This window comes from Motacilla alba, chromosome 12 (assembly GCF_015832195.1).
Source record: "Motacilla alba alba isolate MOTALB_02 chromosome 12, Motacilla_alba_V1.0_pri, whole genome shotgun sequence".
Taxonomy (NCBI): Eukaryota; Metazoa; Chordata; class Aves; order Passeriformes; family Motacillidae; genus Motacilla; species Motacilla alba.
The window spans coordinates 3,922,905-3,943,204 of NC_052027.1; the positions used below are offsets into that span (position 1 = coordinate 3,922,905).

Below are 20,300 nucleotides of genomic sequence, written 5' to 3' on the forward strand. Positions count from 1 at the left end.
AAATACAATGGCTATTCATTGCCCCCACAGGAAAAGGAAATATGTATTGGCTGGCAGCTCGGGCCAAATGGAAATGTGCTATAGAAAAGTTATCTCTGGGTGGCTTCTGGTACTGTGGTGGCTGGAGGGACACCTCCAGGAGCAGAGAGGATTAGTGTGGGTACGGGCGTGGGGAGCCTTTCCCATCCACTAGGAACCCAGAGGAGTCTGGGGTGAATCCAAGACTCATGTCTCTGCACTGCCCGTGCAAATCCAAACCAACTCTGACTGCAGTGGAGCTTCTCTGGACTCACAACAGAGCAAAATGTCATTTATTCTGTGCCCGACTCCCGCTGCCCGGTGTGTGGAGCCAGGCTGCAGCCTGCTCTGCCTGGATCCTGATGCTGCGGGGCAGCACAGCCATTTCTTTCCCTTACAAGCAGCACCAAGCTGGCTGTGCTGCTGGCTGCCTGCTCTGCCACAGCCAGCCCAGCACCAGCCCTCGGGGTGCCTGTGGGGCAGCCCTGTCCTGCCAGGCGCCTCCTGGCACACGGAAGCTCAGTTCTGTTCCAGCTTGTCCTCCCAGCACAGGCCAGGACATGGCTTCTGCTGTGGCCAGGGAAACTGGGGAAGTATAATAGCAGAAGCAGATGAAGGATGCAAATGTGTTTGCATCTGAGGGATCAGAATTTGGTATGCTGGAAACCCCTTTCCCCAACAACAATATTTCATTAAAAAAAATCTGGGTTTGGTTATAGCTTTCATTTGGGAGAACTTATACTTTTCATTTTGCCAGACAAGCCAACTTGACACCTTAGCTGTGTCACATTATCTCTGTGTGGGACCTCCCCAGTTGGAGAACAGATCCAGCTTCCAACTAAAGCTGGTGCAAGTGCTGCGAAGAGCAAAGGGCTTAGTCTCTAAGCTGATGTTTACACCTTTTAAAATTCCCCCTCATAGGCAAGTTGACCTTTCCTGCCCTTGAAGTTCCCTGAGCAAAAGAAAGGTCCAGTTTTTTTTTTTTTTTTACCTTGCATGTGTACCTTGTGATGGGCAGAGCTGCATTTCCTACTTTTTTGAAGGTTATTTGTTGCCAGACTGATCTGATTTGCCCTGACTACACTGAAAACAAGGAAGTGTGAAAAGCAGCAGCCACCATTTTGCCAAGAAGGGGTTTTGCCTCAAGTTGTACTATGAGCATACTCACAGGGCTGCTTCTGCTTGTGCTTATTTGAAACAAAACTCAGATAATCATAAAACCAGGCTGTAAATCCAATGTACATTTCTCTTTATGTCCGCCAACTTTTTGGGGCAGTACATGGTGTGTATCTCATCTCTTCATGTCTGATGTAAAAGGTAAAATAACAGCTGAGTACCCACATGGGTTTGCACCTACGCAGGAGTGCCAAGTGGGCCAGGAACCCGCCGTGCAGCCTGGTGATGTGCTCTGCAAAGCCTCATAAACCAGTGACTAAGGCGGAAAGGACTCCAAGGCCTGGCTCCTGGGACATTGGAGGTGTGGCATTACAGTAGCTTGGAAAACATTCTGACTTTATAACAAGTAACACCTATAATTACAGAGGCGTCATCACCTTCATGATTTTTTTTTTTTTTAGCTAACAAGCTGTAGTTGTAGCCTGTGTACATCCCTGCCAAAATCTGCAAAGCATTTGCTCTTGGGATGGTTCTGCCGGTGGTGGGAATATCAAGAATCTTTCTCCAGGCACTTGTAAAACAATACAGCAGTAAACAATTCAAGCACAATTAGCAGCTACATAGGCAGAGGGGGAGGGAGAAGTCCCACCGCTGGTACTGTCTGTGGAATTAATCATGTTTTACAGAGTTGATGTGCTGGTTTGGATGTGTGAAGTTAAAAAGAGGAGATGAAGAAGTAGCCAATAAGCGTTTATTCGAGGATGAAATGTAAAACAAGGATTTTTTTTTTAGTGGTATACGGGAGAGAGTTTAAAAAATGCTCTTTTAACATGTTTTGCTCCTTTTTCTTCCTACTGAAGAAACAAATGAACTAAAAAATATAACAAGATGTTTGCTTTTAAAGCTGGTGGTCCCGCCGATCACACAAACCCCGATGTCTCCTGCGGTACCGGGGCTGGAGAAGCGGGATGCTGAACGCTCCGCTCCCGGCTCTCGCCCGTTCCCGGCCCCGAGCGCTCCCCGCCGGTCTGAGCGCACCGCTCCGGCAGCGGCGCGAGCATCACCTCCGCAAATATTTATTTGCAGCGATTTTCCGCTCTCAATTATTTAAAATATAATGAATTACGCATAAGTACCTCGCTATTAGGGTAATTCCAGGTCCTAATTGCTGCCAGAGCGGCTCCCGCCGTTCCGCCGGGAGGTGGCGCCGCGGGCCCGGCGCTGCTGCCGGAGCCGCCGGGGCCGGGCGGGGGACAGGGAGCGGGCACCGGGACTAGGGGAGAGCCAGGGCTCCCGCGGGCGCGGAACCGCTCCTGACAGTGTGTGAAACTATGGCCCCCGGCCCCGGGTCAGTCCTGCGGGCAGCCACACGCGATCGCCCAAAAAACAGGGAGGGAAGGAAGCCGGGCGGGTCAAGGAAAGAGTTTTTTTCCCCGAACGAGTCGGTCGCTCGGTAACTTCGCGGCCGCTCGCTGCCTCCCGCCCGCAGCGCCGGGCAGGACGCGCTCCATCCCCGCGGGGCGCCCGATGGCCGAGCCCCGTCCCGTCGGCGCCGCGGTGCTGCCGGCAGCGGGCCGGGGTCCCGGGCAGGGCAGGGCGAGGGGCTGCCCCGCGGGGCCGCTCCCCTCGCCTGCTCCGGCCGCCGCCAAGGGAGTCCCCGCTCCGCCGGAGGTTCCAAATCCGCGCAAAGGCCATCGGTGCTGTTAAAATACACGGAGCGCGAGTGCCGGAGCCGCAGGGCTGGGGCAGCGGGGTGGCCCCGGCTCTGCCCCTGTCGCGCTGTACCCGCGGGCGCTGCCACCCCTCTCCTCGGCAGCCCCGCCGGCGCGGCCGAAGCGCCGCCGCTCCGCGCACCCCCCGAGATGCGGACCCACCCCCGCGGAGCGGCTCCGGGCGGGCGCCCAGCCCCGTCCCCGGGACGGTCAGTCCCGCTCAGCGGCCGGTGCGCGCCGCTGCGCACCCGCGCAGTGTGTCTAAGCGGTGTTTGCGCCCACAGCGGCGGGCGCTGCGGGGGGAACGCGGGCAGCGCCCGCCTCGCCGCTCCGCGCAGGTAAGGCGGCTCCGCGGGTACCCGCGGAGGGCACTCCGGGGTCCACCGCATCGCTCAGCTCCGCTGGCCTGCTGCCCCGCTGCCCCCCGCGCGGCTGCAGAAAAGTTGGTACGGGTGCGTAGCGCTGCGCCCCCGCCGACGGAGCGGCCCCGGCCCGGGCGCCGAGCTGTCCCTCGGGGTGCGGAGGGGCGCGCAGGGATGCGCGGCGCTGCGCCCCGCGCTCCACCGCCACTTTCGCTTCCCCGTGGGGCCGCCCCGCCTCCCCCGGCCCGGCCCCCCCCCCGCCCCCCCGGCCGTCCTCCGCGGAGCTCCGCGCCTGCGGGGCTCTCGCCCTTCACCCCCTGCGCGCTTCACCCCCCGCCTCTATTATTTTATTTTTTTTTTATTATTATTTTTCCCTTGCGCCGAGCCTTGTTTACCCAGCAGGTGGATGTGACGTCAGAGACTGACAACAGCAAAAAATAACAACATCTCCCTCCGCGGGGGTGTCGCGGGCCGCCCCCGGCCCGCCCGCGCGGGGCTGCGCGGGGCGGGGAGGGGGCGCGGGGCGGCGCGGGGCGGGGGCGCGGCGGGGCGGCGTGCGGGGCCCGCGGGCGCGGCGCCGGGCGGAGGGCTCTATTGTTATTTACCGAGCGGCGGAGCACGCCGCGCCGCGCCGCCCGGGCTCGGCGTGCCGGAGGGACGGGAGGGAGGGACGGGACGGAGGCAGCCCCGCGCCGCTCCGCGCCGCCGCCCGCCCGCGCCGCGGCCGCGCCGTGCTGGGCAGCGGCAGGGCCGAGTCCTGCGGGTGAGTCCGGCGCCCCCCGACACTTTCCCCGCTCCTCCGGGGCTGTTGCACTTTTCCCCCCGCCGGCCCCACGTGCCCGGCCGCCCCTCCCCGACCGCCGCCGCGGTACCGGGGGGGTGGGGGGATGTGGGGCGGCGGTGCGCGGATGCGGAGCCCCCTCCCCGGGCTGCGGGGCCGCCCGCGCCCCCTCCCCGCCCACTTTGGAAACTTCCCCCCCGCCCCGCGCTGCGCGCACTCCCCGCCGTGGTGGGATGCGGCGCGTCCCGCCCCCCTCCCATCCCCGCTCGCGCTTTCCGCGTGTTTTCCGCCGGGTCGCTCCGCGCCGCCGCGCAAGGGGCGCGTACGCCCCAACTTCTGCACTCGGGGCAAGAAGTTGCGGTGGGGCCGCGCCCCCCCCCACCCCCCCGCGCTGAGCCCGGCTGCCCGTACCCCCTTCCCCGGGCACCTGTTGCGGCTTTACGCCCGCGCAGCCCTTTCCGCAGGCGCGGAGCTCCGCGCCGCGCATCCGCCCCCACCGCGGGTCCCTGGGACGCCCATCCCCCCCCATTTCTTTTTTTTCTTTTTTTTTTTTTTTTTTTTTTGAAACGAAGTGTCTGAATAAACACCCGCGCCTCCCTTGCTTAGCCCGGCGCAACTTCTCACACTGCGCGGGTGCGGACCGCGCATCCTTCGCGCGCGTGTGTGTGCGCACGTCCCCCTCCCGCGCAGCCCCGCGGTGCGGAGCCTCGGGACGGAGCCGCGGCTCGCTGCGCGCCGCGGAGCCGCCGCCGGTGCCCGGTAAGTAGGGCCGCCCCGCGCACCTGCCGGCCCGCGCTGCGCGGCCGCGTCCCCGGGCAGCGGAGGGGTGCGCGCTGCGGGCGGCCGAGCGGCGTGTCCGCGCCTCCGTCCTCCCCACCCCCGCCCCGCCGGTTTGTGGGTTTCTTTCTTTCTTGAAAAAAAAAACAAAGCAAACAAACCAAAAAATAACAAAAACCCCAAACCCAGCCAGCGAGCGGGGCGCGGGCAGCTGCGCGGGCAGGGCTCCGCGGGGCGCAGCGCAGCCCCTCCGCTCCGCCCGGTAACTATTAATGAGCGGCGGCCCCGGCGCGGAGAGCATCGCCGGGCGGGCTGCGGAGCGCCGCGCTTTCAGCGACTCTTCTGCTGCCGCTTCGCTGTAATGATTTTAATTGCGTGTTTTTGCTTTGAGTGAAGCAAGCCGAGCGAGATTACTTTTTTTTTTTTGTTTTTCCTTTTCCCCCTGTCCTTTTCCCCCCGTCCTTTTCCCCCCGGTTCCTTCTGAGCCTGGCAGCGCGCAGCCCTCCCGTCCCTACCCGAGGCATCTGCCGCCTGCGAGCGCTCTCTGAGCCGCTTCTGTAGGGGAGCTGGAGCCCAACTTCTGTGCTCAGAAGTTTAAGGTTTCATTTTTAGTAACTGCTCTCGGAGTGAGTAATGGATGTGTACTGCTCGTAGCGTGTCGTCTACGCTATATAGCCTGCTGATTTCTGGGGTGCTGGATGGTTCTAAATATTAAAACAGTTCTCTAAACTGTGTTTGCTTTCCATACAGTTTTTCTAAACTTGGATTTTACCTGATTTGACCAAATGTTGATGTCACTAGTGACAGCTGCTTAATTAGACAAAGTTGCAAGCATGTCATCGAAGAAACTTTTTTGCTTGTGCTGTTAATCCACAGCTAACTTTAATATTTTGGAAAACATGCGTTTTGCTGGGTTAAGTATTATTTTTACAGTTTTTGTTACTGCTGAGAAGCTTTTATGTTTTGTAAGTTTGAGAGAGCCTGAAATCCCTCAAGTTCCCAGAGAAGCGAGTGTGGGCAAGGAGGTACCGTGCATCTCGGCAACTAGATTTGGGGGAAGACAGGGAAATTGGGGCTACTCCTTTCAACTTCTCTCCTCTGAAGCTTTTCCCCTGCACATTTTGTTTGAACTATCTCCCAACCATACTGAATGGACCAGGGCACTGGGGGAGGAAGCTCTCCACTAGTTACCATTCAAAAGGTGTCGGCTAAAATCTCATTGCAAAAAAGGTATTGTAGCTTTAACATCTTGCATTGGCAGCATTCTTCCCCCTTAGTCTTTGGATTAGTCATTGTATGAGAGACAGGAAAAAAAAAATCACTTTTTTTTTTTTTTTTCTGGAAAAAGTAAAGTAAACAGCCTCCAACAAGTGAACCTTGACAACCCAGATTAAGGAAGGCAGGAGAGATCAAACAAAGCTGCTGCTGGGCTGTTGTCAGGAGCTGCCTCACTGAAAGCTCTGGACTATTCGATCAGGCAGCAAGGCTATATGTTCACTTATGCAGAAATGGACCATTACAAATGCTGATCTTTGTTGTGAAACCAAAGGATAACTCTGAGAAAAATAACTACTATTTCAAACAAGGCTTTCTGCTGCTTACGGTTTTGATTGCAAAGTTAGTTTTTTGTGCATGGGCTGGGGTTTGGGGTTTGTTTGGTTTTTTTTTAAAGTGATGATGGTTTGAAGTGCATTTTTACACTTTCAGAGGGACTTAGGATTTGATTATGTTTACGCTGTCTAGAGCTGCAGAGAAGAAGGCATTAAATTAGTGCAATGCAGAAAAACCTAAAAGTTCTGTGGAATTCAGCTTTTATTTCTGGATCGCTGAATTGTAAGGAAATGTGGATTTGGTTTTTTTCCTCTCTGTGTGTAAGTTCTGTGCTGGTGTATAATAGAGGAGTTTGGTTCTGATTAAGCACTGTACATTGGATGACTGCATTCCTAGAGTTTGGAAAACTTGTAATATCTTTCCTTCAAACATGTTGCCAAGCAGTCAGGATGGACCTTGGTTTTGATACGCCGGGATTTTTACAAGACTGTGTAATGTGTCTTCATGGCTGTATCACAGAGACTGTTCCCGTGTCGTTTTTAGTGGAAATGCCAGTAAAGAGTATTAATAGGCACTTGATTTTACTTCAATAAACAGTTAGGATTTAGGTACTAATTGAAATGAACCAGGGGAGTGAGGTTAGTTTTGTTGTGTGACAGTTTCATGTTTGTATTCAAACACTTGAACTCAAACTTTAAATATGTGTCACTTTCATTCCTTTAAAGTATTCTAAAGCAATGAAAATACTTATTTTTAAAAAAATCCAAGAGGCTGTTACCCTAATGTATATTAATCAGAAGGCAGACCAAGTGCACATCTGCTGAAGAATTAAGAAATCCTAAATCTTTCTGCATAAGCATTTTTTTAATTAGCAGTGCGGATCTCACAATAAGTACTTTATACTTTCTGTAAGGTAAGGTTTCATAACTGTCCTGCATAACTTACTCTAAAGCCTGTAAAGATTTTTTTATGGTATATATTTTAATTAGACAATAAAAACTATGCGCATTAAACATGCACATGTATGCTATTAAGCCATTTTGCGTAATGTGTAATGTTTTTTAACATCTATAAACATTTTCTGCTTAAATCAGTTCCACCAGTAACCGTAACACAGCTGGGTTCTGCCCTGGCAGGAGAAGGAGCAGGGAAGTTGAGCAGGGAATTGTGCTTCGGACATTAGCGTGCGGCATACGCCGCCGTGTGCGTTTCTCACTGAGTGGATCACCTTTTTTCAGAGCTAAAATTCACATTATCATCCTTGATGTGATATACTGTAAGCATTTGTAGCTCCTGAATTACTCCTGTTTCACAGCGCTGCAAAAATTACGAAAAAGGCTGGTAGTAAAAAGGCAAATATATGGAATGTATCTAGTGTTTAGTATTCGTACCTCTTGTGGTCATTTATACTGAGAGATTGAACTGGATAACACAATTCCTTTTGTGAAATATCCGTTGAGCATGTATGTGTGTATCAAATGAAATAACATATGCGCACACATATGTAGGATATGTATGTAAAATACAGTTATTTCGGCAAGGCTGTCCGGTTATTTATGGGTTATAATGATACTTCTGTCATCTTAAATTTTCTCCGAGAAGCTTTAATAAATTTAAATAGATTATATGCTGTCAGAAAATAGTATAAATTTTGTTTACGATTCACTTGCTTTAAGGTACTTATACTAAAGAAGCTCATTTAACCCCAAGACTGAGGAGCATTAAGTGGTGAGAGGAGTCTGCTGAAGAGCTGCTGCTGCCCTTTGCTCTTATGATAATCTTAAATTACTACAATTTAATTGCAACTTCAAGGCACTGAGCTGAAATATTTTTATGCAGCTGAGCCAGGGCTGAAGAAGGCTCGGTGGGGCTTTTGCAGGTAGCTGGGTGTCTTTTGGAGGTGCAGCATTTCTTCAGGCCTCTCCTGCCTTTCCCAGCACATCCAGCATCGTGTGTGCAGGGACAGGGTGCCTGGGAGGGAGCTTTCCCGGGGGTTCCCACTGCAGGGGGAGCGGGATCAGGCCCTGCAGGGCTTGGGTGCACGAGGGTTTTGTTTGTTGTCCGTATTTAAGCTGAATTAAATAGCGCACTTTAATTATTCCTCAGATGAGCCTTGCTATCAGGTTGCTTCCCAGAGCTTTTCCCTGCGAGCCTCTGCTGGGGAAGCAGGTGGGAAGGGGCTGGTGGCTGGAGGGGAAGCCCAGGGGGTGGTCGGCAGCGTGGGGACACCCTGCTCTGAGCATGGCCCGTGGGCATGGCGTGGTCCCCGTGTCCCCAGGGGTGAGCTCAGGGTGCAGTCGGCTGCCCTGGGCCTGATCCAGAGTGTGCTGGCATCACCTGGGGCTTCTGCTGATGTCGCCGCCTTTGGCTTTTGGTCTGTGCCACTAACTCGTATCACTGAAACTTTTTCTCCCCCTCCCTCCACGTATAGTAGCGTGTTTTCACACCCGGCGAGCGCTTCGGCAGAGATGTGATGTGCAGGAGAAGCCAGGAAGCATTTGCTAGGTGGAATTCAGAGACGCTGTGCACTAGAGATCAGCAGCGTCTTTGAGACCGTTCTTAGAGGTCCTGGCAAGCAAACTTTATTCCAGTGCTTCGAAAGGTATGGCCAGGCTGGGAGCCCTTAACGTCGTGCCACCGAGGACGCGCGTCAGCGCCGGCCGTGCTGAGGCACAGCGGTGTTCAAATCGTGAGTCTGATTGTTTTTCTGTTGGCCAGAGCCTTGTAAAGTGTCTCACTGCAAGAAGAGGCAGAGAAGATCTTGTGGTTGCTGGAAGTGGTTGGTTTTGCACTGACAGGAGCGCTGCTCGCAGCCTGCTCGCTGCGCCGTTCGATTCCCGCAGCTCGCTGTGCTGGGAATTGCAGCTCCTGCAGGTAACAAGGTGATGCCAGAGTAGAGAGAGGGGGGAAAAAACAGCATGGAATGAACCATGCAGTCATTAGAGGAGAAACTTAATTGTGGGATCGCTGTAGTCTTTTACTTTAAAAAGATGTATTTTGTGCTGTAGAGGAATCAGTTGCACTGTTTTACGGAGATCAGTTATTTGTTGGTTGGGATTTCTGCAGTGGTTTAACACGTGCTCTTTTTCCTTACTCCAGCACTGGAGCTCCCAAGTCAGAGAAGCTGCTGGCTCTGTTCGCGTGCAGCCTTCTCTGCAAATGTGCTCTAGGGTTTTGTCTTTCTGTTCTCCTGGCACGGGTCTCTTCCATGCATGCAAGTGAGCAGGCTTATGTCTAATGGCTGTTTGGATGTGGCAAGTATCCAGAATAATCTTGATGACTTTTTGTTCCGCGTCGTTCTGCAAATGAAGACGGGATTCTATGGAAAATGGGCAAAGAGAAGAGCATGGGCAAGTCAGTTTCTCCCTAAGAGGCACCTGAGTAGGACTAAATAATTTTTCTCCTCTCATTGACCCTCCTGGTGCTGTTTTTAAAGCATCTCCATTTTAGTGCCTTGAAATTGCAATTAAGTTGTAGTAATTTAAGATTATTGCAAGAGTGCAAAGGGCAGTAGAAGCTCTTTAGAAGTCTCATCTCAACACTTAATGCTCCTCAGTCAGGGGGTTAAATGAGTTTCCTCAATGCGAGTACTTAAAGTAACTAAATCGTAAACAAAATTTATACTATATTCTGACAACTAATAATCTATTTAAATTACATTAAAGTATGTGTGTGAAAATTTAATTAAAGGCAGAAATACTGTCAAGCCCTGTAAATATCTTGACAGATCTACTGAAATGGAACCCATATAGTAAAATATTTACATAGATCTGATAGGCTACAGTGTTTCTGGGAGTGTTATTCTGAAACTAATTGTGGGCTTTTTTCCCCTCCAGTTTCCCATTCAGTTGCAATGGTCTCGGAAAGCAGCGCAAATAAATACCCGGAATGTTTTATTGGGATGATTCTCCTGTGTATTGTTTACTGCTAATGGTGCTGTCTGTACAGCGCTTCTCGCTGGTGTGTTTTTATTAGGAGAACCTGTTTCCTCACTGAGTTAGTTTAATTCAGAGGCACTGAATTTAAAAAATGGGCACTGAAATTAAAGAACTGGCACTGAAAACTGGGGCTCTGCAGCGTTCACGGTGTGTCTGCACTGGACGTGCCATCTGTGGATCAACTTTCTCCTGGGTGTGCGTCCCAGAGCACGGTGCTGCAGCATCTCTTGCATTGCTGTGACTTGCAGTTGAATTGATTTTTCAGGTAGAAAGAGCTCATAACCTTTTTTCCAAGGGTTTGAACTCTATATGGAAGTGTTTCCCAAAGTGCACACGGGGCACAGCACCCTCTTGCTGGTGCATCTACAGGCATATCTGCTGTGGTATGCGGTCCAGGCTGTTTTTAAGATGAAGAATGTTTTGCCCCAGGTGAAACTGGGTCTGTCTGAAACTTCAGCCAGACTTTGGCCCTGCTGGAATTCTGCAGGTGATTTTGCTGGGAAGGCGCAGCGTGAGCCGCACTTTCTCATCACCCCGTCACGGCTTGGAACAAACTCCAGTTTTTCCTGGCTGGAGTGTACACCCTGGAGCTGCAGGGTCGCAGGAGGAGGATGAGGATTTGGGCATGGAGAGAGGGATGTGATGGGAGCGTGGTGCTGAGGAGCCTAGGCCAGGTGCTGGGCACTGAGTGCTGACAGCCCGACAGAAGGTGGCACAGCGTGGCAGGTTGGCTGCAGCCTCCAATGGCATCGTTAGTTTTCCCCTCTTCGCCAGACATTTCCTTTCATGTTGGATCTGAGTTTTAGCTGTACTTCCCGATCAGTCTTGTCATCTTGTTGCTAACAATTAGGGTCAAGTGTCTTTCCTTGGGCTCTCCACAGTCTTCGTGTTGGTGTCCCTCCCCCAGCTCCCCGGCTAAGCTGTTTGTTCATTAATTAGTGGATGGGGCATATTAACACATCAGTAAACCAGAGTAGTCAGAGTTCCCAAGGCATCTCGGGAAGCCCTCTCTGGTTTTATGTGACCGGACATGCACTATTGCTGATTTAGATAGCGGAGCCGATGATGCCAAAGTGTTGTTAGGAGAGAGATAAATAGAGAGAGCCCAGCAGTAAGCAGAATGTCATGTCTCTATTAAAAAGCTTGTGATAAAGGAAGATAAAATGGTGAGGGGGGATTGCTGGAGTCTTCAGAGCAGCCACTAAACATCTGATCACAAAAATCGATGCTGAATTTCCTTTCTTGCACAACACTTGCCTGCAGAATTCTGTCTGAGCCTGGGTCTGGTTGCAGCGAGCAGTGGAGCCCTGAAAGGACTTTTGTTCTTGCCAGAACGACAGCCACGGGGTTCTCAGGGATTCAGGAGCTGTCTGAGCTGGGATTCAAACATCCCTCCCCGGCTCCTTTTGAAGTGGTGTTCCTGGGATGCTGATGAAGTTGTTCCAGGCTCACGCTGGGGCTTGTTGCTCTGTGCTGCCTCGTACCTTGATTTCCTGGGTGTCCAGGCCACCTGCCTTTCTGTCAGTCTGGAGGTCAGGCCTTGGCAGAAGAACACTGAGGCAGATTTTTGTCTGTTGGTTTTTTTCCTTGCCTGGGTGCAGGGGCTGCTCTGCAGAAGTGAATAAATGGAACTGATTCTAAAGAAACGAGCCGTTGCAGCTGACGGGAGAGGAGCGGGGTTAATTCTCCCAGTGCAGTAAAACGTTAAATCATCACAGCCTTGTTTGCTGAAAGGATGTTGATCATTCCATTAAGGAGGATTAAGTAATTAACTGATATTTCTCTAGGAACCCATGTCAGTTTTAAAAAGCATCTTCCTGGTGTTGCACAGTGAATGTGAAGCATCTGTTTTTCTGCTGCTGGAAAGCCGGGAGATGAGTGTGAGTGAGACACCTCTTCCTAAGGAACTTCTGGGAATACCAAGGGATCTGAAATAGGGAGGGAGGTTTTCAACTAAAATGTGCTGTTCCAATAGATTTTTGATAGCAACATTGTCTTTTATGGATTTTTGTCCCATGGGCCTGCTGTGAACCTCAGTTCAAGGGTATTCTGTTTGGGATTAAGAAGTTAAAACCTTCTTGAAGTGTTCCTTTTGGTACTTGCATTTTTATTTTTAATAATAGTTTTTATGTTGTAATAGTGAGCTCACTGACAGTGACTCATGAACTCTGTCTTCCATGAACCTCATGACAAACCTCTGTTAGCTGCTCAGGCAGCTCGTCCAGCCCAGTTCCCACGTTTTATACTCACGCTGGAAAGAAAAATTCCATTAAAATCAGTCTTGTAAATCCTCCTGTGGTAGAAGTCCCTTTAAAAGCAGTGCAGGGCAGGGGTCTGTGGGGCATCATGGAGTGGCTCCAGACACTGGGTTTGGAGCACGTTGAAGCTGGGTTTGGCTGGGAAAGGCTGGCAGTCCAGGGCAGGATGTGCCTGGCCACGGTTTTGACGTTGGCTGGTGCTCAGTCAGGTCAGAAGTGTCTTTTGGGGATGATGCACGTGCAGGTGGAGCAGCAGGCAGGCAGAGGAGAACCACAACAGTATTTTTCAGTGTTTGATTTTTGAAGGATGAGATTGATGCCCCTGGATGAGAGGAGCAGGGCGCTGTGTGAGCGCTCCTGCATCCCGTGCTCCCAAGCTCGCTGCCGGGGTTCGATCCATTTTTTGCCTCAGCAAACCACAGAATTTGGGATTAACCTCATCAAATCGCTACTGTTTCTTGTATAATGGTCCCAGCCTCTAATACTGCAGTTAGTGGTACTGAAACTACACCCAAACTGAAATTTTCTGTGCGAGAGGTGGATTCTGGCCGGCAAGTAGCATAACCCAGTGGCACCAATTGTGTTAGTATCGACACTCTCTGCTTTTGTAACAGCTCTCCTTCTCAAACAGGGCTCCTTCAGACAGTACCATACAAACTGTTGATCAGTGTACTGTAAATTATTCCTCCCCCTCGGGTGGATTTCATAAATAGTTGTATTTCCATAACACAGGCAGATGTAGCTTCAGTTACGTGGCCTAGGCCCTGCATACCCCTGTTAAAATCATGGAAGCTCACTTGGATGGACTGAGTTTAAAAAAAATAAATAAAAGAAAATTAAAAGAAAATCAGTTTGGCTAAATAATCAAGTCTTGGAGTATTCATGTGTGTAACATATAAGAAACTCTTTGGATGTTGTGCAGAACATTATGGCCTGTACCTGCATTAGCAGACTGAGACGAGAGATTTTTCTCAGTAAGTTTTGCAATAGTAATAATGTCTTAACAGCTTTAGTAATTAATTTTAATCAGAGAGTTGTCAGGGGCCCTATCCTGCTGTCATTGGATTAAATGAGTACTGGGAGATGTAGTCTCTGAAATAGCTCGCCATAAATTGTTTTTGTTGGTTTTTAATGATATGCCTGTGCATGTGTGTTCAGATAATATATATTAAGGTTTGTAAAGCTCCTGAATTGTAGGTTTGGAAAAGAGCAAATGTATTTTTCAGTGATAAATTACTTGATACCTAAAAGGCTTTGAAAGAGGAATGTCAGAAGTATGCAGCAAAACTATTGTTTGTACAAGTATTTTAAAGTTTTTCTCTGGCTTTACCCATCCAAGTTTTCTGAAGTCCAGTAAAGTGAGGAATGATGGTCTTGCTCAGGAAACCTTTCCAATCTGTAATTTTATTTACAGGATTTAACTGAGAATAGGAGAAACGCATCTTGGTACATTTTAGCTGATTTTGTACCATGTTATCTGTTCTGATTTTTTTCCTTCACTTCTATAAAACCGGTATCTGCAGCATTCAAAAATACTATTTCATAGAAGTTAAAATGGAACATTGCCTGTGAATGAAACTAAAATATCCTTAGCCTATCCAGTATATTCCTGGCATTAAACAGTCAGAGAAGGCTAAATACTTCCTATTTATTTTTCAGATTGGCTGGAGTATAGTCTTTCAGGAAAAGGGTCCTCAACCAGTTAAAGGGGAAATCTGATTTTTCACCAAGTGCTTTATATTTACTGAGGGATTCTGAGTGTGCAGAAGCGTGCTGCATGGAAATGGAAATTTACTGTCTAGGATTTTTAGGGATTTTAATCGATGCCATTAGATAGAGGCACGCTCATGGAGAGGTAAACTAGTAAATCTGAACAAACTGAAAAATGGTAGCTATAGGTGTCTGGCTCTGTTATCAAACTTGCTGCCTAAGCCAGAGTTTATGCACTGTGATAATGCTAATGACCAGCAGAGCCAATGATGCATGACTGGAGGAAATCAGTGGTATAATCAGGAAAAGTTATCAGGTTTTTGTCATTAAATATTACTGATAAATAATACACTTCATTTTGAGTAGATAGGATGTGTTTAATTCTGATGTGGAGAGTTTCAATTTAATAAAGGGCATTGCTGAGTAAAATGATAATCTTTTCTAATTTAAAGGGAAAAATAAAAATGCATTTGTTTCAGTGTAACCTCCTGGCAGCCACCATCCACTGCTGCTGTCTTCAGTGGTGTCTGATAGTGAGGAATATTCACAGCAGTTTGAGGTGGCTGTTTATAGCAAGGTGTTTCATCTAAGTTACTACTTTGTGCAGAATTAATTACATGAGGCCAGAACCAAAGGGGTTCTGTTTAGTATAAACTAGGTAAAATCTTTCATTTTCTGCTTAAAAATGTGAGTGTTGCAGCAAATATAAACTCTGTGCTCCATGCAGTGATTCCCTACAGAGCAATCTGCCTGTCCAGGCAGTAACAGGAGGGAAGGGATGAGGACAAAAGATAGAGATAAATTAGATGTCGTTTTGCAACTTATCTTTTAAGTCAGTGGGAGAACAAGGAAGAGAAGTAGAGCTTAAACTGAAGGAAGAAGGATATTAATAGTCTCTATAAAGGACAGTTTGCACCAGGAAAAAAGGAAAAAAAAAATCCGCTTGGCTTTTTTTAGCAAAACAGGCTAACACCCAGAGTAAATCTGTGTCATTAACTGAAGCAGTGCGTGATTTTTAGAGCATCTCTGCTCCTCGTGTGCGCCAGTGCCTGCGGAGGCTCGTCCCTGGGCTGGAGGCAGATGTGGTGCAGCCTCTGCCCTGAGGAGGCTTCTCTTGCCAGCTGCAGAACCTCTGTCTGGGTCAGCCCATGGCCCTGTTTGAGCAGATGCCACCGGCTTAGCCCAGCGAGTGGCTTTGTAACAGGGCCAGGATCTTCCCACCACCCCTTGGAGTCGTGCTCGAACGCTGAATCTCAGCTCGAGTTTCCAGAATTAGATGGCACAGTGAGTAAACACAGCGTACTTGCCAGTTCTCACATCCTCTTTTGCAGCGAGTATTGCAGCAAATCCTGCAGGTTTGACTCATCTCTGAAGTTCTTCACTGATATGAAACAGATCTCATCTGCCTCTCTCAAAAGAGCTGGGAATGCAGCCTCAGCTCCTGAGCTCGCAGTCCTCCTGGACATGAACACTGTTTGCTTGAGTTGGCCTCTCAGAAACTTGGGCAGCTCTGAGTAACTTTAGCTGGAGTTATGTGCCTGTATCTGCTGGTAAAATTTGGCCTGCAGTTATCCTTTATGGAAAGCTTCATGGAAATACCTCGTTCTTGCTATGCACAAATATTTACATTCTGGTAGGAAGATTTTTTTCCCCTTCCATTTCTTTGGGTTTTTTTTTTTTTGTTTTGTTTTGTTTTTTTTTCTCCTGGTTGATGCCATAAGCACAAAGAAAGTATAATGCTTTGTCAGATAACAAGCAATATTCAAGTTTTCAACTTACATTTCTCATAGGTGCGAAAGAAAAAAAAAAGTCTGCCTGTATTGGAGGTATTTGTTGTATTGTACTGAGCCATCCAGGGTGGGATGGAGATTGTGCTTAACACGTGGGTAAATTGGCAGGGGAAGGTCGTACAGGGCAGAAAACTTTCCTGAGTAAATAAAAGTGGTGTCAGGTACAGCCCTGTGTTAAGAACAGCACGTCTCAGTGTTTCTGTTCGTCGGTGTTGAATCACCTCCGCATGTTTCAACCTCTGCCTGGTGGCTGCTCCCAGCAGATTGAGGAGGAGGACACATCTCTCACAATGGTCCACACGTGTGCCGTGACTCAAGCGCGCTCACAACTTCATGACATGCGTCAAGGGAGAATTGTTTCCTTGCAGAGCCTTTGCCTCCTTTGTTTTTGCTCAGATGAAAGCTACTTTCAATTTGACTATTTGACAGCGCTCGGTGCCATAGAGAGTGAGGGCTTGGTTCACTTTGCAGTTAAGTAGATTCAGATATCTCAGCTTGTCCCTGGCCGTGCTTGCCATTGCATCCCCTGTGCTTCAGCTGACCAGAGGTGAGACTGCACAGGAAGCTGGACCAGCGGAAAACTGGCTTAAGCAGGGAAAAATGTTTCCTGCCAGTTGAACATCCTCATTGGATTCTGGAGATCAGAGGAGGGTCTGAAGGGGTCAGGGCCACCCCCTTGGCCACTTGATAGCGTTTGCTGTAACGTGAGACCTCTGCCAGAGGCTTTGTGTCTGGATGTGCTCAGTCTGGGCAGAGGATCCTTCCATGCCCAGCTGCCCTGGGGCATGCAGTGCCTGCTGCTGGGACCACCCTGCCAAAGCTGCCAAGCGTGGGTTTCCTCTAATTGTTAATCTGATGCTGCTCCCTTAGTGCCAGGTACTGAAGTTGTTGCTGTGCTTGTCCTGGCATCGCATATTCTTTGGGTTTCCTTCTTCCCTGTGAGCTGTGGGTGATGAGCTGGTCCAGAGGCTGGCAATTTGTGGTGAGGGCCCTGAGATACCCGGGTTACTGGCTGCTGCTGTTTCTTCTTGTTTCTATAATAACTTATCTGTGTGATAAGCAAATGCAGCTGCACATAAAACTCAGATAAAGCTGTGCCCAGCCTGCCGTGCGCCTGTGGAGTTAGAGAGCCCAGCTGATAAGGAAAGAGGTGGCCAGAGCTCAGGAACAGGTTGACCCAGAAAGGATCTGTCCCACGCCCTGTGCTCACTGGGTGCTGTGCAGGATGGGTGTGCTGGGTGTGTGGGGCATGGGGGTGGCCGTGGTGGCTCCGGTGCAGGGACAGCCACAGGCAGTGTCACTGATGGGGCTGCTGGTGAGCCCAGGTGCTGGCGTGCACGGGCATCAACTCAGGCTTCCAGTGGGGGTTTGAGTAAAGCTTTGAATACGGTTTATGCTTTTCCTGCTTTTGATATGGGTGCAGGTGCACATTGATAGGAAGTGAAAGTGGAGGAGCCCCGAGGGAGCCTTGCTCAAGCCGTGGCAAGCAGGTACAGCCCACGAGTCTTGTCACCTTGTGATAACCTGGCATGGTGCTGGCATTCCCGTGTCACAGGGATTATGGGGGTGAGGGCATGCTGCAGTTTGGCATGGACCTGCTCCCTCTACCCTGCTGTGTGCTCAGGGCTGCTCTCCCTCCTCATGTGGAGGCACCTTCTTGTCCCTGAGAGCTTCTCTTGCCTTGCTGTCCCTATGCTCCGATGCAGGTGGATCAGTGGAGTGTTTTGGCAGGGGTTGGCACCACAGAGCAGCACTGCAGGGTGTCCCTGACTGCCCCCAAGCCTTGCTGTGTGACCAGTGTCTGGTGGTGAGGTGAGGTGGGCATTCTCCATGCCCCATCAGAGCCAGTGGATAATTTTATGGGAGGCTGGAGTGAGGAGAGTCCTCAGTGGTGCTGGGTGCCCACTGGCCAGGGCTGAGCCCACAGGGCTTTCACTGTCAGTGGGGTCTGTGGGCACTGGAGGAGACTGGCTGTGGTGTGCCCAGGGAAGTGAGACCCAGCCCAGCAGCCAGCTGCCTGCCCTGGGGCCTCCCTGGTGTTGCACAAAGTCACTTGCCTTCTCCAGCTGACTTCAGCCTGTTCTCTGCCTTGTTCTCTCAGCCTGTTCTCTTTTGCGTTGCCTTGTTGAGGAATTGGAATGTGCAGTCTGTGAAGTGAGGCAGCAAAACGTTACCCCTCGCTTTTAATTATTACCTTTAATTTTGGAGAGGAGCAGCAGCCAGAATAAAATATTTAGTAGGAATAAAATTCTTGTTACCCACCCTTTGTTCCTACTTGGTTTGTGCCCGACCTGAGGTGTGGATATCCCCGGGAGTGGCTGATGTGCAGGTGGGCAGAGCTGTGGTCCTGAACCCCTCCTGTGCTTACCCACATACTTCACCCTGTGCTGAGGATCCGTATTCTCCATGTGCAATTACTGTGTGCTCCTAAATAGCCCTCACCTTGCATTTGGGTTATTCACTGGTCATTCTTATGTGTCAACACCACATCTGATCGGAGCCTTAATTGCTCCGTGTGCTCCTGTATTTTCCCCTCACCTCCTGGGCCAGAGGGAGGGTTTGTTGCAGGGAGAGTCCAGGCCCGTGTTATCAGGGAATGGGCTCTGCCACTTCCCAGGCTGCACATGCAGTGAGTGCCTGGAAAAATGCCCCTCCAAGTCATGACAAATTAAGCACTGCAGACAGATGCAGAGATGAAGCTCTGTGAGGAGATGTGTGACTTGGATCCAAGAGCTGTGAGATGTGCAGAGATGGAAAGGAAAGCAAACTCCTCATCCAACACACGGAGGCTGTGGTGTTTGTGCCCCAGGGTGCTCCAGTGCAGCCATCCAAAGGCTGCTGAGATCTCTGTTGTCCCACCCAGGTCCCTGTCCCTGTCACAGCAGTGCTGTAGCCAGGAGCTGGCTATGCCATTTTTGTTATTATCAAGGTAAGTGAGGTAAACCCCATTTTTCTCTAGTAGGGCAGAACTTTGTTTCTAAGTGAGCTCAATTTAATTCCATTTTTCAGAGCAATGAGAGTTATTTCATAGAATTAGGATCATTAAAGCTGGAAAAGACCTCTAAGATCGTTGAGTCCAACCATTCATTGTACCCCATCAATAAATAAAGGGCTGCTTGGAGACCCTGAGCATCCTGTCTGTGCCCCACTGTCCCTGCCAGGGCCTCCATGTGTGCTGTGTGCACTGAATCACATCTGCTACATGAGTGGGAATGTGCAGGAGGAGACCAAGACTTCTGAATGGCAGAAATGAGTCTGAGGAGCAGAAATTAATTGAAGGCAAATGAAGAGTTCTTGCATTCACACAGCTCGTTACTCAGACCCACCATCGTGGCAAAGAAATGGGGGGATCCTCTGTTGCCAGCTGGGATGTCCAACAGCAGCAGTGTAGGATATGTCTTCCAGCCTGAACTGGAAAAAAAAAGTAAAATTAGGCAGTGGTTGATTACCTCTTGGTTTTAAATAAGTGTAGTATTGAGTGCAAATTAAAAACAACCTTGAAACTGCACAGATTCATAAAACTGTACACTGGGATTTTAAAAATTACCTCCATTGGAATCCTGGAAGCATCTGTTACATAATTAATGCACTTAAAAATATATTCTATTTATGATTAATCCAGCACTGTAGTGTGTGCTAGTTAAATGCCTGGATCCCAGCGTGCAGCGCGAGGAAAGAAATGCAGTTGTAATCTATTTGATGGTTATGGGAAAGGACATTTGCTACAAATAAATACATTTTCCTTAGTCTTTTTATTTGTCAGGGCCAAGCTTATGTCTGTTGTGCTGAGTTTGTTGACTGGTAAATGTTTTGAGATTTATGCTGATAATTTTGTAGATCTACTGGAAAAAATAACTCAAGAATAATTAGGGAGATTGACCATACAGTAATGTACCACATGGGTGACAACGTTGATGATCTTGGGTATGGTATGTGCAATTAACAGTGCTAAGGCTTAGTACTGCAGAGCTCTTCAAACACTCTCTGAGTTACACTGATGCTGGAGGGGATGCATGTCTCTCCTTGCCAAAGTTACTGGATGCCTTGGGTCTCCTCTCCAGAGAAGTACTCCAAGCTGAGACCTCTGGGTGAGAGTGGTGGAGCAGGCACAGCAAGCACAAGTATGACTTGACAAACCTCAGCCTGTACAGATTTTTTAATCAGGAAGGTTTTAAGGGCTCTGTAGCCTTTTTTTAAAATTTTTTTTTTTTTGGAGGCTTTGAGTTGGCATCCAGCCATGGGGTCCTGGAGCAGTTTCTGGCATCACACTTCCTCTGACAGATTTTT

The 20,300-nt window shown here is 49.7% G+C and overlaps 1 protein-coding gene across 10 annotated transcripts in view; it reads left to right on the forward strand.

The window, feature by feature from the left end:
• The first annotated feature begins 3,057 nt into the window (after positions 1-3,057).
• Positions 3,058-20,300, forward strand: part of FOXP1 (forkhead box P1) — a 378,552-nt gene continuing 361,309 nt past the window's right edge. For 2 of the 10 annotated variants that reach the window (XM_038149504.1, XM_038149486.1), the window contains exon 1: positions 3,805-3,971. The gene's annotated coding sequence lies outside the window, so the exon portion shown is untranslated. The other 8 variants (XM_038149488.1, XM_038149492.1, XM_038149503.1 and 5 more) reach the window with 8 other exon arrangements.